The sequence below is a fragment of the Cygnus atratus genome, chromosome 3 (genome assembly GCF_013377495.2).
Source record: "Cygnus atratus isolate AKBS03 ecotype Queensland, Australia chromosome 3, CAtr_DNAZoo_HiC_assembly, whole genome shotgun sequence".
Lineage (NCBI taxonomy): Eukaryota > Metazoa > Chordata > Aves > Anseriformes > Anatidae > Cygnus > Cygnus atratus.
In genome coordinates, this window is record NC_066364.1 from 115,152,033 (window position 1) to 115,158,032 (window position 6,000).

The following is a 6,000-nucleotide window of genomic DNA, read 5'->3' on the forward strand; positions in this document are numbered from 1 at the left end:
GCCCCTTGGCAAGGTCAGGCTGCAGAAGGGGTGAGCGCAGGGGAAGGTGAGGGCTGTTTTAGGAAATAGTCGTGGCACGCTGATTTCCAGAAGAGAAATACAGTGCTCAGCCTGCAGAGTGGTGAATGGGACAGCAAAGGAGGGAAGACTCTAAGGAAAACGTGCATGCTCTTCCCATCAAAGCTTGGTGCTTTAAATACACAGAAATTGCTTTCCCAAAGCTTGCTGCTTCCTCAGCATTCCTTAATTAAGTTTAGGTATACTTCACACAGAAGACAATGCTGATAAAGTCTCCTTTCACCCACCAAAATCCTCAATCCAAGGTTTTATAGGAAAGATTTTAGAAGAACAAAGCCACACATGCGCCAGAAACGGCCTTCTCTCCCTTAGAGTCCCTGTGCAGCCACGGTGGAGATGAAGCATCAGATGACACAGCACAGGAGATTTCTGATTTCCCTGTAAAGGTTTCCACTTGACCCTTATGAGTTAAGGGCAGCAGGTCAAACTTCTACCATAGACAAAGCAAATGATGTAAAAGAATGACTTCAAAGAAAAATTGATTTTGTTTTAGGGGAATGATGTTCCAGGTAAAAATATATATGCTATAGGTGGGGAGGTGACTTAAAAGAAAAAAAAAAAAAAGAAAAGAAAAGCTACAAAACTGGCACATTGGACTCCGGATTTGCTCTTACTGTTAGTTACAGGGTTGTTAAAGCTTGCTGGTCCTCTGCCAACTTTTTTGACTTCAACAAGAAACTTTTCATTGCCTTTATCAGGAGCTGAATCCACTCCACAACAGCCTGTACAGGCAGCATGCACACTCCGGGGCCAATCAATCCATTTGTTCAGTGTTTTATTCTTAACAACCTTCCATGCAAATAGCGGTGCCATGTCAGTCAGTCTGCAAGTCTGCTCCCCCTCTGCTGCACTCCATTTCCCACTGATTTGCCAGGACTTAAAAAATAACAAGTTCTGGGGTTGAATGCACTGATGTGGGTACAGGATTGCTCTCTTTATGATGGGGGTATGGGGGAGAACTTTTCAGTACCGTGCTCACATCTGCCTTTTCATCACAGTGTATATATACAGAAGAATGAAAACAAAATATTAAAATCCCTCAGAAATTAAGAGCAAAGAGCCCAGATACTACCGTACTTATCCATGATCACTTAAGCACTTGTATTCATAGCAGTCTGCCAAAATCAACTGCCTGGAAAACGTAAAACTACCAGTGATTGGGACACCTCTGGCCATTTTCTCAACAAACCCATAATACGTTTTTGCTTGGCCTAGACTTCTTTAAACTGTCAGGAAAAAACAATTACAATTCACAATGATACCTCCTGATTCCTGATGCTACCACAGAGCCCTGGGAATCCATTAGTCTGACCACGTAGGAGGTGACCCTATAGATCAGTACAAAATCTGATATTTGTAGGTGATATTTCAGATATGAGGTGGTGTTTGGAGGAGTTTTATGGCTTCTCAGACTTAACTGTTTTAATCTGATGAAATGTACCAGACCATGGTATTTGGCCGAAGTGAAACATGCCTTTTGTGTGGCAGATAGCTAATGGATTGTGCATCAAAAGGAGGAAGAAGCACAAAAGGAAATGGCACTATGACTGTGCCTATTAAACATCAATTCTGGAAAGTGCTTATGATTCAGTGTTTGCTGAAATCCTGGGCTCAGTGAAATCAGTGGGAATTTAGGCAACCCAGTTTATGTGTTACACTGTTGCTCAGTTAGCCCCTACTCCAGCTAAGAATACCTTTCTTGGTACATACTGCAAATACTTAAATTCAAAGCACATCTAAATTCAAGCTTCTTCCACAAAGCACGGCATCAGTGACCTGGAAACAGGCTACGCTCAGCAGGATCACTATACCCAGAAAGAGTACGATTATCTTATCATTAGATGATGGGACTAAGTCAGACAAAAGAAAAAACAGACACCTTTTATCCAAGTGTGCAGTAAGCCTCACTAAATACCTAGCATTACGCCTATCTTCTGTTTCTCCTTGACTCAGCCCTTTTAGTTCCATGGAATTAAAAGGTGTACTGTTAAAAATAAACTTGCAGTGAGCTTATTCAGGTAGTTCTTGAAAATTTTACATATCAGATGTGATACACTCTGGTCTTGCATTGCTGCAGGAACTGGCTTCTGAATGGTTTTCTTTTTGCAGGTTCCAGGATCTCAGCCTGGACAATAAAATGATTGTCTCATGTAAATAAGCTACTAGAATGCAATATTACTGTAAATCATTGTTTCTATATGACATACTTAGGTAGCAATATTTAATTTCCAGAGGAATAAGCTGAATACCCAGTATGTTTACATTCACATGTGGAAATGCATGTAGATAAATAGGAGAAAGGAGCCACAAGTGATTTAAATAACAGATGGCATTGATCAAAGCCAGGTCAGATGAAGATGCAGAGAAAGCTATACTGAAAGAATGTATCATGAGGTGATAGGAGAAATGCATTAAAATATAATTTAGTCTTTTAATATTGATTTCAAAGAAATAGATATGAAATATCTCAGTGCCACTTGCTGTCCTGAGTTTGTCGGTGTAAGTCTATATTTTTAGAAGAAGCAGTGGCCTCAGCCTCAAAAATGCTTAAATGCACTGGTACACCTGACATACGAAGAGTTAAACATAAGTGGCAGTGTTTGCAGGATTGGGATTAAAGATAAACTCAGTTTCAACAGAAGTATATCATCCTAATTGCATTTTAAATTGGGCCAAATTATACTTTAATTATCAGTGGGAGCAGAATCATTAACTTCTACAGAACAACTCTCCAGAAAAGAAATATAGAAAATGTGACCCTACATCTCTGGTAAAAGCAGTCATTCTAAGAGAAGCACCGTTTAAGTTATGTAGGCAGTAGAACTCAAATCTAACCTCTGAGAGACAAACACTGCAAGGAATAGTGAAACTGCCTCGTATATGACTGTCACATCAAAAAATGAAACCTACTGAAGGTAATAGCCCCAAGAGAGATTTTTTTTTTTTTTAAGTCACTCATTTACTAGAAGAGTTTACCTGTGAAATTGTTACTCCATAAACTCACGGCCAGTGGAATATGCTTGTATTTAATTTGATCAATTTACTAGATGTCATACATACAGAACATCAGCAGTCTGATGTCCTTTATCTTTATGAGTGAAACCGATAACTTATGTGGCACAGCCACTCAATCAGGTGACTCTCCGAGACTGAATATCAAATTCTGGCACACAAAACACCACCATAGCAACAAAGACAGCCTGGCAACAGCAGCTGCTGCACGGAAAGAAAATTGGAAGGGGAGGGGGAGAGCTTACACAAAAGTCCATTTCTTGTCAAAATCATATTTTTCTTCACATCAGCATCATAAGATGTCTTTAAAATACTGGGAGGATAAGATTAATGCACGGTGTTTGGAATTATTTATGACAGTCAGTGTCTTTGTGTATATGGAGTGACCTAATCACTGTTACACTCACTGGGACTGTATTTTACTCTGGGTGGCTTGGCCTGGTGCACAGCTGGCACCTGTGGATCACCGTGCCACAGGAAGCCATCCACATTCCTCCGTACAGTGCCGCATATGAGGAAGAACGACCCCTGATGGCTTGGGCAGAGGACACCACCGAGCAGAATTTCTCACCCACTGGCACCTGAGACCTCCTCCATCAGGACTTTTCACAGCATGGATTAATTCCTTACTGCAGCAATTAGCAGAGCTCCATGTGTGTACTGTTCACATGTACATTTCATACACAACCAGAAGCTGAAATTGATCTGCATGGAAATATTTACCTTTTACTTAAACTTTTCTCACTGTGTCACCCTGCCAGGCCCCTGAGAGCACTAACAGGCTCTAACAGCCCTGACCCCTGGGGTCTGCCCCCAGCCCTGCCCATGGCCCAGGACCCCATTTCATCTCAGCCTGGGGCCGTCAGTCCCTGCCCCAGCGATGCTGCAGGACAACGCTCTGCAGCTCTGCCACAGCCCTGCCCACTGCCTGATGTCCTAGCCCAGCCTCAGCCCAGCCCCCTGGGCTGCCATCCCAGGGCTGAGTCTGTCCCTCACCTTTGCCTTTTCTTTTTTCCTTCTGCCTTTTAACAATTGTCCCAGCTGTATAGGTAGGTTAGAACCAACTGGAAAGCAAATCATCTCACCTGCTTTTATTTACATCCAGTTTAGCTGTGAGTTGAATTAAAAGATAAAAAACATAAAATGGGTGGCCAAGCAGGAACTTCAATGAAAACAATCCCCAACTGGTCCTTTGGACTCTGTAGCTGCTGGATGAATGGGACAGTGCTCTGTTCTTCATACAAATAGAAAACTGCCTGGTTTGTGCTTTTCTCACAATGCCTTAAAATTGCAGGAATCCTCTCATCATATTTTTTGGAAGCATAGGGGTCAGTGTGTACTTTCCCTGGATTCCCTTCTGTAATTCCCACATGCTGGAGAGAGGATGGCCTGTCTTTAGATAGGGTGCAAGAAAGCCTGAAAAACTGAATTATGGTCTCAGATCTGCCCCAGTCTTCTTTCCATAAATTCAAATCAGGTCCCTGTAGATGACTATTACCCATTTAGACTTAAGCTCCTAAAGGGAAGAAGCCTAGCGTACACATGCCCTGAATTTCTAGATACCACCCATAGCATGAGTTTAAGTAGCTTTAAAATCAAGCTTGATAGAAAGGGTTTTATAATTATTTCAGATGATATAAAGTTAAGGAGAAAAATTTTGTTGATGTCAGCAATTTGATACATTTCCAAGGTTATTTTAGATTTCACAAGTGCTTTTATGACTTTTGATACTTCTCAGATCCAGCCAAAAAGATTTTGATGATATGCCTTACCTTGAAGTTAGGCAGTTCATTTAAAATTTTATGCCTTGCTGTAATCCATTAACATTCCTTCTGTATTCTCTTTTCAGAACTATTCTTACAATACACTATTCTGAATCACACACTTCTCATTCCCATTCTGGCTATTTTACAGAACTTGCAGTTGTAAAGGGTGAAATTCCATGACTGACAAAAGATTAGTCACAAAGCAACAGAATACCATTTATGTAGTTGAAAACAGTTGCTCCAAAGCTGTATTTCTAAGGCTTGGAGCAATTGTGTTGTGATGTAAACCTTGAACCATAATATTAAAATGATTTGTAACTCTTCATCGCAAAAATAAAATAATATTTAAAGGGTGCTTCTAAAAGAGATGGAGAGTGACTTTTTACATGGACAGATAGCACAAGGCTTTTAAACTAAAAGAGGAGAGATTTAGATTAGAGGTTAGGAGGAAATTCTTTACTCAGGGTGGTGAGGCACTGGAACAGGTTGCCCAGAGAAGCTGTGGATGCCCCATCCCTGGAGGTGTTCAAAACTCAGTGGGACAAGGCCCTGGGCAACCTGATCTAGTGGGTGGCATCTAGTGGGGTTGGAACTGGATGGTCCTTAAGGTCCCTTCTAACCCAGGCTACTCTACGGTGATGATTTTATGACTCTGTGATGTAAGCAGTTGGCTGTCTGGGAGGCAATCTGCTCTAACAGGATGCCTGCTGAGCAATCAAACAACATTTACCAACCTCCCAACTAGAAGACATTATTAGAAGCATAAAGCCATTGTCAAAGAAAAACAGGAGGTTAAACAGAAGAGGAAAAATGCCTTTTTAAAAGAAGAGCACAGACTATGTCATGATATTCACGAGCAAAACACAGCTAGCAGGAGAAGGAGAGAAACAGCCAATGTGTCTATTCCATAGCAGTGACCAGCAAACAGCACTGATCCCCTTATTCCCCTTTTCTCCTCAAATTTGATATCAGACATTAAGCTCCACAATAACCAAAGTTCTTTTGTTCCAGGAAAATAGAAATGAAGAGGACTAACAGGTAAAACTGAAAGGGACCAATGAAATGTTGGTTGAAGACATTCCATCAGCTTTGATGGGAGTTCCAAACAGGCCCCCTGAAAGCAAATAAGTTATCTTACAATTAT